Below are 14300 nucleotides of genomic sequence, written 5' to 3'. Positions count from 1 at the left end.
AATCCATTTTCTTTTATAGGTCTCTTCCCCTTTTTAATAAAGTTTTCCTTTTAAGTATATTTTCCTTTACATCAGTACTACACAATAAGTGTTCTTCCTCATTAAATGTTTCCTGCAACATAAACTTTCATAGTAGGTTAGAAAACATCATGGAGATGATCTGTCCTGAAAAGTCATGATTACAATAAGACACGACACGTCACATCCACAATCAATTCCAAATTAGCACATGCACAAAGTATCATTTACAAATAAAATAAAGTATATAGCCTTGCTCAATTAATCTCATTTGTCATTCTGTAGAGTGTTTTTTGTGCATGTTGTATTCATGTGGATTGTGGTCTGAGTGTGAATAGCAAATCAAGTGTCGATCATGCCAATTAATATATCAGGTTCAGGGCAGCAATTGTCTCCGGTCATTTAGTCTGTCAGCTTGTCTGCAGGGTAGTAATAAATATAATCAGTAACTGTGCTTTGCATGAAAATTGTTAGTTCTTCTTGTGTCTTATCTTCTTGCTGCTGCTGTTATTGCTGGTGCTGTAAAATGTAGATACTTAAGATTATACATCTTCTTCTTCTTCCAGCTTGAAGTATCAGATGTGACTTACCTTGTTGTTGTATCAGTATACTCTGCTAATGGCTAAAAGTTTTCAAATCCTTGTGAGGGTACAAACCTAAAATTCTCTTATTCTTGGGGTTTTGTAGCAGATATGCTCCAGGGTGTGGTATATCAATGATTGTGTAAGGACCTTCATATAATGGACGCCACTTGACATTACGTTTTAGAGGTGATGACGATTTGTAGTGGGTCTTAAGTAAAACTTGCATGCCTATTGTAAAGTTTTGCCTTCTTTTCAGATTAGCACCATAGTTCTTATTTCTAATGTCAGCTTGTTCAGTAATTGCAATGAGTACTTCCCTTACCTTTTCCTCGTGTGAAGGTTTGGTGTCAGAAAATTTTGGTAGTGGGTTGCTCCATTCATTAGTTTCCTTAGTGTCAAACATGATTTCTCTGGGAGTATAGGGTGTGTTGTATATATTTAAATTGTTGTGTATTTCCTCAAAAAGTGCTAAGTAATGTATCCAGTTTGTGTGCTGTGTTGAGGTATAAGTTCTCATGAATCTATTTAATTCTCTAAAAATTCTCTCACAAGGGTTGGCTGATGCATGAAACTTTGAAATAAAGATACTCTTAATGTTATTGTCCTTTAGAAATTTTCTCCAGATGAATCCTGCATAATACGTGGCATTATCTGATAGAATGGCTTTAGGTTTTCCACAGTATGGCATGTAATCATTTGTGAATCTTCTGATGATGGTGTTTGCTGTGGGTGACTTAATGGCAAAAAGTTTGATGTGCTTAGAAAATATGTCATAAAATGCTAGAATGTATTTACAACCACCGATGCTAGTTGGATGAGGTCCGCTAACATCTGTACAAAGTATCTCTCTAGGTCCAGTGGGTAAGATAGAGTGCAAATCTGTTTTGGTGGATTGATTTTGTGGCTTGGATTTTTGACATATGAGACATTTGCTGATAACATCATGTATTTTTCTTCTCATGTTTGGAAAATAGCAATACATTTGTAACTTGTTTAGACATTTCTTTGTTCCGTAGTGTCCCCAAACTGTGTGAGTGTGTGCAATGAGTTTGTGCACAGAATCTTGTGGTATGCAAATGCACCAGTTAGTAGCATTTGTGTGTCTTTTGTAGAAAAGTATGTTGTTGTGTAACATGTATCTCTCTTGTAAAGTGTCATTGTGTTGTTGTACTATGATTTGTTTTACTTTGTGCCAGTGTGGGTCTGAATCTCGTAGTGTTGCCATGTTCTTGCATAGGTCTACGTAGCATTGTGTAAACTGTTTGTCTTGCATGAGTAGTATTCTGTAATCGTGTGTGCTCTCAAAGTCTGTATTGTTATGGTGTAATCCTTGCGGTAGTCTTGAAAGTGTGTCAGCTATTATGTTGTCATTTTTCCTTGATGTGCTTGATTTCGAAAGAGTAATTCTGTAATGCAAGTGTCCATCGTGTAAGTCTAGGATGAATGAGTTTACATGACAAAAGGAAGGTAAGTGCTTGATGGTCAGTGTATATAATGGTGTGTCTTCCATGCAGATAATAATTAAACTTTTTAAATGCCCATATAATAGATAATGTTTCCAATTCTGTGGTGGAGTAAGATCTTTCACATTCCGTTAAAGTCCGACTGGCAAAACCAATGATCTTAATATGTTCTGAAGTTTCTGTTTTAACAAGTTGGAATAAACAACATCCCAAGCCAATGTTTGATGCATCACAAGCAATACAAAAGTTCAAATTGAAGTCTGGATGTTCAAGCATGTTAGAATTTACTAAGGCTTCTTTGATTTTAGTAAAGTCATTTTCACAGTCTTGGTTCCAAATCCATACCTGGTTCTTCTTTAATAAGTTTAGTAAGTATCTGCTATTGAGTAACTGTTTAGGTATGAATCGTCTGAAAAATGAACATAGACCGAGAAATGATTTTAACTGTTTCTTTGTAGTGGGACTACATGCAAAGGGCTACAATATGGAGATGTTGATGGTTCTATAATATTCCATGTAATCATTTTCTTTAGTTCTTCCCAAACTGCAGGTCGCAGAGCTAGAGGTACATTGTATGACTTGTGGTAATAGATTTGGTGAGGCTTGACTTCAATCGTATACATATATGTGTTGATCCTACCTGGCTTACTAGTGAAAACATCCTTATTCTTAAGTAAAATATGTTTAAGCTGGGATCTCTCCTCTTCATTAATAGCATCACATTCTGATAACTTAGACTTAATTTGTGGAAGTACATCATTCACTATCTCACTGTGTGATACAGGTTGTTGTGTGGAATCTATGTCAGTCTCACGTATAATCTGTGTCTTGTAGCCAGAACAGTGCTTGTTATGGTCTACTAGCCGAGTGTCCAAGTTCAAAACTATGTCTCTGCCTTCATACTTAAAATAACAAATGCCTTTGGAGAAGTCTATAGTACAGTCCTTCTCGCAAAGAAAATCAATACCCAATATACAATTGGTAGCAAGGCTTTGGACAACTAGGAAAGGCCATTGTACGATTCCATTTCCCATATTAACAGTCACAAATACCTGCTTATTAACTCTACTTGACTTATTACCTAATGCAGTTAATATTAAACAGTTTTGAACTGGGAACTCTGGTATCTTAGAAGTTTTCTTCATCATAGTATAAAAATTGTGAGAAATCACACTGACAGCAGCTCCTGTATCAATAATTATGTTAGTAGGTATACCTCCTACAATACCTGAGGTGGAAGACAGTACAAATCTTTTCTTTACACTGTGACATTGTGTGTTGTCATTTATCAGATCATCAGCTAAGTTTCCACTTTCATTATATCTTAAGAATAGTGTAGGCAACTCTTGTTGTGTAAATGTTAATTTTTCTTGTTTCACAGTTTCACTAGCAAGTGTGTATTCAAACAGTTTCTAAATTGAAGTTGCCCCCCAAATGTTCCTCAGTCACGACCTGGGGCGCAGTAATGACTGGTTGTAGTTTACCTGGTTTGTCTGGTCATTGACAAGTGTAGTTGTAGTTTCATTAGCTACCTCAATAATATTTACATTAGGAGATTGTCTTTGCCAATCGCCTGTCTGTTTTCGGTTGGCTGAAGTCACTTGTTGGTTAGTGTTGCTTGTTTGCGCAAAATTCCCTTGTGGCATCTGAATATGATTTTGTGGTGGCGGTTGCTGTGTTTGCCACTGTCTCACATAATACTGGTTGTCGTTCTGGTTAAAGTGCTGTGTAGGTGATCCATTTCTTGTGTAATCTGTGTTGTTGTTTCTTTGCCAGTGTTTCTGTTTGGCTTTGTGTCCGTTGTTGTTTCCATTATTCCTCCTTGAATTAAAATTGTCGTTTCTTTGTTTTTTGTACGGGTTCTCCCCTTGTGTATAGTTACAGTTGTTGTTTGTATGCAGCACTGAGTTTTGGTGATTGTTTTGCATGTTTACTGTGTGTTGTGAATTTTGCTGTGTGTTTGGTAATGTAGCAATGTAGACATGTTGATTCCTACTGCGTGAGTTGTGTGTTGATTCTTGTTCTTCATATAGTAAATCAACAGCATCTAAGTTTTCCAAAAAATATTCAGGATCGTCGTCCGGTAAGTACAATAATTTCTCTTTAATATTAAAAGGAAGTCTTGCTTTCAGTGATCGGATCACATCTTTTGGTTTGACTGGTTCATTAAGGAAGTGTGTCATGTTCAGGTACTTCTCGAAATATCTGCGCAGGTTGCCGTTTTTAGGATTGAAGTGTTCGGGTTCAGTGACTTGTTTGCGGATACGTTCCTGCACAGTGGGTGACCAAAACTTATTCAAGAAGGCGCGTTCAAACTGCTCGTATGTTACACATCTGTCGCTTTCATGGTAAGCCCAGACAGCAGCGTCCCCTTGAATGTAATCCACAACGTACGCAATGCGTTTGTGGTCGCTCCACGAACGTGGGAATGCGTTCCTAAAAGCTTTTAAGAAGATGACAGGGTGTACAGTGTTTTTGCCTGGTATAAAAGGTTGGAATTTACGGTGCTTGAATAGACTTTCTTCTTCTTTGTTACGTGTTCGTCTGTTTCTTTCCGTGTAATCATTGAATTCTTCCCTGTGTGTACATCGTTCTTCATCAAAAGGATAATTGACGCGCATAGCAACAGATACCCATCACCTGAAGTACAATACAGTGTATTGTGTATTTGAGTGTTGAAATTCGTGTGTGTACATGTGTTCATTTCCGAATCGAGATTTTCTTTTGTGTGTGTAAAAATGTGTAGTGGGTGTACTATTCTGTTGTGCTTGGCACTGAGTTGTCTTTGTTTGCATATCGTCATCGATTACTTGTCTATTGTTGTTCATGTATTCCACTACAGAATCGTGCACAATATGTGGCAATTTGTTTTGTATACATTCTTCAAAAATTTCGTCTTTGTGTGCCGTCCATTCTTTAAATTGTGAATTAATTCGAGACAAATGGGGTTCAGCCTCTATCTGTATTGTTGTGTGAATCTGTCTGTGAATGTCAGCAACGTTTGTATCTATTGTATTCACCTTTAAATTAATTTCGTCACATGCGTACGTGTTTGATTCTAATTTGCAATTAATAGTTTCACAGGTTTTTGTCAAGTCATGGATGTGATTGGCATTGTCGCTTTGTCGTAACTCTAAATTTTCGAATTTTTCCGTAAGATCGTCGACCTGTTTGGAAAGACGTGTATTAATTTCATCTACCTTTTGAGTCAGTGTGGCGAAGTCTGATTTTATGTCATTTCTGAAGGCTGCATTGTCTGTCATTAATTGTGAGAATTTTTCGTCATTATCTTGCTTAATATTGGATATGCCTTCCAAAATTGAATTCAGTATAGCGGCAAAATTTTGATTGCAAAATGAACTTGCCCCCGCCGCGTCATTAGACGTGACGTGGTCTCTCATGTTTGGTTCTGAATTGCTCCTTTCGGCGTTTATGTGTGTGTGTAGCGGATTATTTTGCTGTGTTTGCGTGTCTGTATTATTTTCTGTGTCTGAATGTGTCTGTGTATCCATGTTTGCGTTACTTGATTGTTGTTCCATTGTGTACTGGTGTCGAGTTTTTACCATATCGTGAATAAATTGTGTGCAAGGAAAAAATTGTTTAAACGCGTAGTGTGAAAATGTACTGCCTATGTGTGTGTTTAAATGACTGAGAATGATTGAGAGATGACTTTAAAGATCGAAAGTAGCATACGTGTTAATGGTGACTAGCCATGTTGCTTGAATCTTGCACAATGTCGGCCATATTGTGCAATGTAACTTGCGTATTGTTGGATCGGAATGTAATCGTCTGAATAATGAGATTTCGCGGAATTTGGAAAAAATTACTGAATGGAAACTGAATATTGAATTTAATGCTGAGAAAAATAATTTTGAATGAAAAATGTGCTTGGAATCAATTGTGGATGCGCGAGTGCTGCGTCTTACTATACATGTCGTCTTGATGCGAAGATTGCATTTCCAGTCCAAATTGTCTCCAGATTTTATTCGCTTTCTTCCATATTCTCGTCACATGGGTTGTTGCCGGTCAGGATGTACAAGAAAAAGAACAATTAGTTGTAGTACAGATACAATAATGAGTCCTGGCACATAGTCGCCAGTTTAGCAAATAAAAATAAAAATTAAAATAATAATAATATAATAATAGTAATAATTTTTTGTTGTTTGGTTGAGTAAGTAATTGAGAGATTAAAATTTACGCCGTGAATTTATCGAGCTTCGCACGTCCGAAGATGTACGGAACGTAGACTTTGTCTACAAAAAATATATAATGAGCCCTGGCTAATATCTGACCTGAGCTTCGATCATGAAAATGGAGTGACTAAAATTACTAAAACAAAGAAAAGCATACGATTAAATAAAACATATATTCATTTTAACATATACATTACGATACAAATTACACTTACGTAAAATTATAGGGAAATAATTGCAGATCATTTACAAATGAGAGCGACTTATTCATTCTGCGCCTCTTTTCTGCAAATAAGTATGAAATGGCTAACTATGGAGCCACACAAAATATTACGTCCTTCTAGGACAACGAATGACACAAGTGTGTTGATGCCTACTGGCTGTGACAAGAGAGCCGTGTTAATTGCTTTATTTTGCATTCTCTTGTCTTAAAAAATCGATACATATCATCTAAGTTAACTAAATTAAATATTGTCTGTGCTCGAGTGCAAATGGTTCCTTAAAGTACCTTCTGGGGCGTACTCGTGACAGACTGCACCATTGGAGTCAGGAAAGATGGTCAGCTGCGGACCTGCCTCACTCTTTTGGGTCTCGGGGATGACAGATACTTCCATTGCAATGAGAGGAACTTTGTTTCTCGGTTGTACATGTAAACTCAGGACTCATCAACAGTGATTACTGCGTTACAAAAGTTCGGATTACTACGGACAGTATCCAGCACGTCCTGTCTGATCTCCAAATGAAGTTTCTTATGCTCAGTTGTTAGAAACTTTGGCATAAATTCTCCTGAGATCCAAAATATATATTGAGATGGCATGAATGGGTTCAACACTAATTTTAACCTTGTGTGCGAGTTCTCTGCTCGTGTTTAATCTACCCTGCATCACCAGTGTCCTTACGTTATCAGCCCTCTGGATGGTGAGGACCTACCTGAATGTGCTTCACTCTTCACTGATGTGTGGCCATCTTTGAAGTGGTCGTGCCACTCCTTTATATATGTGGTACTCGTCACTTCGTCCCCAAACACTTCTCAAATCTTGTCGATTCTATCGACCTGAGAATTGCCTAGCTAAAAACAAATTTGATGCAATAATGTTGTCCCACTTTTCCTGTCATTTTGCCCTCACGACCAAATCCGGTAACTATCTCTTATAAGTGTTCACCTGGCAACAACTAGGCAGTGACTGGTTATTTCTGCTGTTGCGAAAAAAATCACACGTGTGCACTATGTATGCTTACAAACATAGAGGGGATGTGTGTCCCAAAGCCACTGTTGGTTTCGACATAAAAAAGAAGATTGGATACATTTTGAATAGTCCTCGTATAATGCTAAAGCACGTGCTCAGAAACAGAGAGCTCTCGGTATCAAATCCTGGTTGAAACACAGAGGTATTTCAGTCTGCCTTTACCCCAGCCCTCACCTCACCCTGACGAGAAGGCGTGAGACCCGGTTCAGATTCCACGTTAAACTGTAGGTTACCTTTCCCCGACTGGACAACGGGAGTAGATTGGGGACACACATGTCGCTTAAGTGGTATCCAATTGAAAGACTTGCACCAAACTGTTGAGCCATGTAAAATTATTATATTAGGCACTGTTGTCCTGTAGTACCTAGTTGACACCCACTTGGTGACCCTTTTGTAATGTTATGTCAGGGCACACTAAGGTGAAATGTTACTGAAGCCCACTGTGAGCATGTTGCTTAGTTATTATTCCTGTCTCCTCCCACCCTCCCCCACCCACCCCACTCTCTCTCTCTCCCTCCCTCCTCCCTCTTTCCCCCCTCCCTCCCTCCCTGTCTCTCAAACTGTTTGAAAGTTCATTCTGCGTGTGCACACGGATCAATCAGAAGCAGTGTGTGTGCTAGTTTGAAAGTTTCTGGCAGACAAACACTGTGTGCCTGACCAGCACATACACCTTGCCTTTCACAGCAAGTGCTCTGCTAACTGAGTTGTCTGAACACAACTCGTGACCTTCCCTTGTAGCTTTACTTCTGCCACTACCTCCCGAACTTCACAGTAGTTGTTCTGCATACCTTGTCTTTCTATTGCTCAGTCAGTAGAGCACTTGCCAGTGAAAGGCACTCGCCCCAGGCTTGAGTCCCAGTCTAGCACACAAAGCCAGGATTGAAGTAAGGCATTTATGTTTTTGAAGCACTAGGCACAATCTTTCACAGCACTTGTGATTAAACAAATACAATTCGTACTCTTCATCCTGGCACATCCCTTTCTGTGTAATAACTGACAGTCGGGTTGGTCCGCATCCCATTCACACGACACCGACATTTCGGTCTCGCTGCACTCGGCCCGTCTTCTGTGGGTGCTCTGTCCTGCATATTGCACCCATTGCTGATCTTTGTCCTTGCCTTTTGTGGAGCAGGCCTATGGTATTTCATTTCATAAACTTGTTATTAATTTTCATAGCTTTCGATTAGGACACATCTCTCAAAACTGTAGGATATGAAGGGCAGAAGGAAAGTCGTGAACACAGTAGGTGTAGATCTTAGAGGAAGTAAGTCTTTTTACATTACTGAAGGATTGGAGTCCTTGCGTAGCCTGTTCAGAACGTGGAAATGGCACTCTTGTCATGGCAGACTACTGAATTGCCACTGTCTTGTTTCTGTTTCCATTTACCAGTTAGCCCAACTTCTCGAATTTAGTATTTCACACATTCAGTTTCCTTGTACCTCTGTGTTGGCTTAACCCCAAATGGCGACACACCTGCAAATATGAAAGCATTTAGATTTGTTCCTTCAGTACAGAACCTGACTGTGGTGAAGAGTAAGTGGGAAAGGGAACTTGCCTGTTGTGCACCTTTCTTTATTCTTAACGACTTTAATTTCCATTTTTCTTTTGTAATCTCAACACACAAGTGTCATAGAGCATCTAAATTTTTGTAGTTAGAGAGTTGAAGACATTGTGTTTGTCCAGGCAATCATATATTTTATACTTCAGCATTTTATCGTCTGTCTAACTATCCAAAACAATGGGCCTACACTTACATCCTTACTCCACAAACCACAATGAACTGCATGGCACAGGGTACTTACCACAGACCCACTGTACCACTTTTCCTATTCCATTCAAATGTGGAGTGCAGAAAGTATGGTTCTTGTACACAGTTTAATAAGTTTAATCTTGTCTTTGCAAATCCCTATAAGAATGATATATAGGAGATTTGTAGTATATTTCTACTCCCCTCACTTAATGCTAGTTCCTGAAACTTTTTAAGTAGGCTCTGTAGGGGTAGCTTCTGCTATCTTCAGGTGTCTGCCACTTCTGTCTTTTTAGTATTTCTGTGATGCTATCCTGTGGGTCAAACAAACTTGTGAGTTTTCATTGTACTCTTTTTTTTTCTTTGCATACATTCAGTATCCCCTGTTAGTCCTATTTGGTAAGAGATTACATTTCCATACTATTCTTCCGACGAACCAATGTCCGCCAGCCACTTTAGATGACCGAGCCTTTGTGATCATTCTATTTTATGACCCTGCATATTGTTACACCCAGGTATCTGTGTGAAGTGATTTGATTCTAATTGTGACTTATTGGTATTGTGGTCATAGCACTAGTACTTTATTTTGTTTTGTGAAATGCAGTATTTCACATTTCTGTACACTTAAAGCAAGTTGCCAGTCTCTGCGCCACTTAGAAATCAAAATTGTACAAATATATGACTCTGTGCAGCTTTGTTGAGGCAGTGCTTCATAATAGATACATGTGTCATCTGCAGAAGGTCTGAGGTCTGCTGTCGGCCATACAATTGAATATTTAACACTGGTATCACCCTTCCCTGAGACACACTTGAAATTAGATGACAGTGGCTTCAGCTTTCCAGCTTTCCCTTTCATCTCTGAAAGAAATCAATTAAAAAGATCTCAGTGCTAGAAGCAGTGTGTAATTTGTTTTGACATTAGCACGCATGCCCTCTTCAGTGTAATTCTTTGTGCTTCAGTGGCAGCAGAGACATCACCTCTCCCTCACCTGTACACTGTTGCATCATTTACTGAGATACGTCACAGCCTAGTTGCCGTGGTGATCTGGCTGGCAGAGCACATGGCTCCAGCACTGAAAGTCCTGGATTCAGTCCCAGATGGGGGAAGGGTTTTTCTCATCCCAGTTGGAACTTAGGAGGCACAGTGGAGTATTATAAAATGTATTATTCATTCCCCTCTGAGTAAAATTAGCATGTTCTACCAGTTACTAAGATAATTTCAAAACCTAAACATATCGGTTGGATGTGAGTCAAAACTTAGTCGAGTGCACACGTGTCATCCACTTCATTTACCATGGTGGGCAGCACGACAAGAGCCGTCTCACTTTTTCTGAAATGGTGCGAGCGCCACAAACCCCGATATTTCGCCGTCTCGCCAGTAAGAGATCCATTCTAATCCGACTCTCGTAGGTACGCACTGTCATTACCCAAATTGTGCTTATGTTAGGTAGCCTGGGAAGTAAGGTTGGTTAGCCACAAATAAAAGTCACAGAACTGCAGTAACATTCAAATGTAATTGAAAAGCACTTTGTCCTCTAATAAACAACAGTTGCCAAACTGGACTGTAATTATCGATCCCTCGCTATTGTAACTGTCGTCTAAGACGAGAGCACACGAGTCAGCGGTACCGGGCGAACATCTTCCTCTACGCGCCTTATTGGATACTTCCAACAGTAGTGTTGAACACGATTCTTCTTGCTAATCGAGAACTCGCTACAAAATGGTTCAAATGGCTCTGAGCACTACGGGACTTAACATCTGAGGTCATCAGTCCCCTGGAACTTAGAACTACTCAAACCTAACTAACCTAAGGATATCACACACATCCGTGCCCGAGGCAGGATTCGAACCTGCGACCGCAGCAGCTCGCACTTCTGGACTGATGCGCCTAGAACTGCTCGGCCACAGTGGCTGGCGAGAACTCGCTACAGAGAGAACTTATATCACATTAGTCATTTCTAGGACCCCATAAATTTATGTCACACTCTCTGTACTTTAACACAGTTACAACATGGAAAAATAATATGTAAAGGAACTTTCATTTGCATTAATCGGCTTTACACGGTCAAGAAAACCTTTCAATAATGGTTCTAAACTATATTCTTGCACATTTGCACATAATAAAGAGAATGAAAGGGTGATGGTTGTGTAATGGAAGTATTGAACAAACTGGCCATACGTCTGGTTAAACTCAAGACCATCAGAAATCTCGCAAACACTGAACCGTGCGCTAAAATCTTGTACTTGTAATGTTGAAACAGCACAATGACTTGAGAGTGTGATCCTACCACTGTTGTAATAATCATCTTAGTTGGAAATGACACTTGTAGACACATTCAAAGTTACTTCCTTCTCCTGCATCTTACTGCATATACTTTTTGCAGAATAATCTGTTACTATTCAGATGCCGTTTCAGACACTCGGAGCAGTGTCCAAAAAGCGATAGTACCCAAAAGTAACATATTACATCAGAAAATGAAAATTTTTCCCGACCATTCATCTGTGTGACCTGACTCTCTGGCAGCCCACTAGTGACTTCATCTCCCGATTGTGCCAGTGCATTTGCTGGTGCCCTCCTCCACCAAACGTATGCTTCCGCACTTGTCAATCACAGTTTTGTATCCTGCCTGGAAGGTGGCGCGTGGGTCTGCTCCTGGAAACTGAAAGGTTGGCCGAATGTAGGAAGTGAGTAGGAGCAGGAAAAGGTAAAACACGTCAGTACTGCAATACAAAGCACCTTTACTCTAGCAAGAAGAATACATAACTTTGCAATGAGGTGCGAACTGTCCCGGCCGTCTGCTCTCGATCAAATGGGGAAAATCTGGAATGGAACTCGTAGATGTGGACAGCGCCTGCTAGAGAGCGCTGTCGTCAGTGCCGTAGTGCCAACCTACGCCACGGCATCGTAGCTATCGATACCACAAGCGGTAGATGTATTCACTTTTAAAAATGAGTGAAAACATTTGAACTGAAAGAGAGGATTCTGATCCATTAGGTGTCTCCCAAATTACGTTCTTCTGATAACAGTTAAAATAAATAGTCCCAGGAGCTATTAACCCTTTAGGTTAATGTTTAGGTTTTATGTCTTTGTGCGATATCTCGATCTATCGCATAGCAGACCAATACAGGGATTCCCCTCTGGCATAGCTGTACCGTGCACTTTTAAGCTGGCAGAAAAGTTCACCTACTTGAATGTCCTTCTACAATAATTGAGACAGTTTCTGTTTTCCTGCTCTATGCAACTCGTTACCTTCTGTACATAATGTTCAGTCGTCCACCTGCCTAGTTTTCTTCCAAGTGCTCCCTCTTACTTTAATTGGAGTACAAGGTAAATAGTTTATTTCACATCTCCTTACGAGTGGCGTAAAATTCTTTTCTTTAAATTTAGGTGAAGTCTTTCGTTATTACTATTATTATCAAATGTAAGTAAGAAGAAAAATAGGAGGAGGATACATGTATACATTAATGCACTGGTATCTGAAATTAAAGCAACAAGCTTTTATATCCCTGTCCTCATCCGTGATAGAATCATACAAACTGTCAAAGATTTCTGTACAGTCATGTTCAGCATGGAACATGGCATTATGGGGAATGGACAACGATTCCAGTCATGACATTAGAGGACCTGTCACATGGAGCAGCATTCGCTGGGTTGTCCCAAATCCACAGCCACAGATTGTGCAGCGTGGCACCGAGAAGGCGCCTACACGACTCTGTGCGTTCGACGAGGGCCAAGGAAGAATGGAAGTGGGACATTCACAAACTGATGTGGCTCCCTGGCTTATGTGAATCATTCTGTTGTTTCTCAGGTGTGGCAACAGTTTATAGAGACCGAAAATGTGTCCCAAAGAGCAGTGCAGGGCCAACCACATGTGACGTCAGAAAGACGGTACCATTATTTGGCTGTAAGGGCACGACAGTACCCCCTTAGTACTGCACGACTACTGGCATCCGACCTCGTAACGTTCACTGGACGTGCTGTATTGTGGCAAACGGTGTACAGGAGGAGGCTCCGGCAGAAGGGCCTCTATTGTCGAAGATCTGCTGTATGTGTAACTCTACTCTAAATGTCTCCTTCTGCGAAGACGCGTTAGAGTCCTTAATGTGCCACTCGGATGGTCGAACAGTGGGCTGACGAGACCCGATTTCATCTGGAGAGTTATTTTCGACGGATTATCATCTGGAGGGAACGTGGAACACGATAGCGGGATCCAAACATTGTGGAAAGAAATCAGTATTGAAGAGGATTCCTAATTGTTTTGGCAGGCATTATGTTGACCGCTCAAACACCTCTTCTTGAAATTGTACTGGTGAATTGGCAAGGTTTAACAGCTGTCAGGTACTGTGACAAGATCTCGGGACTTCACGTGCAGTTGCTGCTAGGTATTGCGGGGCAAGACTTTGTGCTGACAGATGATAATGCTCGATCTCATAGAGCACAGGTGCTTGAAGTTTTCTTGGGACAGAAGATACTGTACAGATGGTGTGGCCTACTCACTCTTATAATTTGAATCCCATAGAGAATGTCTGGGCTGCACTAGAAAGGCGACTCACGTCGAGTCAGCATCTGGCAATCGCTCTCGAAGATTTGCTAGCAGCTCTGCAGGAAGAATGGGAAAAATGGCAGTTATTCCTCAGCAAGAGATTCGTGACATCATTCATGACGTGCCCCGTTGTTGTCAGACCTGTATTGCTGCCGTATGTGGTAACACCCCACCCTGAGTAACTGCATTGTTTCTTTTGAGAGGATATTGTCCTTGTGTAAACCGTGTCCCAAAAGTAGTGTACTCTTTTTAATGACAGGTAATTTGTTTGATAATGGAGTTATGATGTGACTACACGTTGTAAATAGTTACAAGAGTTTATTTGTGACAAACAACATTAGGCGTAAGTCGACCATTTGCATATTGACAGTAATGAGTCCATAATGTGACACTTGGAAAAAGTACACGTATGACGTCAGACGCTGTCGTGTTACAAGTTGATATCAGTAACAACTCACATGTTGAACGATGGGAAATGAATGTGACAAATCGTGAGTTGTCTGT

At 40.2% G+C, this 14300-nt stretch overlaps 1 protein-coding gene across 1 annotated transcript in view; it reads right to left on the bottom strand.

Annotated features, from left to right (window-relative positions):
* The window catches only part of LOC126109389 (F-box/LRR-repeat protein fbxl-1-like), a 374473-nt gene that overhangs the window by 138357 nt on the left and 221816 nt on the right, over positions 1 to 14300 (bottom strand). The window lies entirely within an intron of this gene.

Source organism: Schistocerca cancellata, chromosome 12, assembly GCF_023864275.1.
Source record: "Schistocerca cancellata isolate TAMUIC-IGC-003103 chromosome 12, iqSchCanc2.1, whole genome shotgun sequence".
Taxonomy (NCBI): Eukaryota; Metazoa; Arthropoda; class Insecta; order Orthoptera; family Acrididae; genus Schistocerca; species Schistocerca cancellata.
The sequence above is the reverse complement of the archived record's forward strand: the minus strand, read 5'-3'. Positions and strand labels throughout refer to the sequence as shown.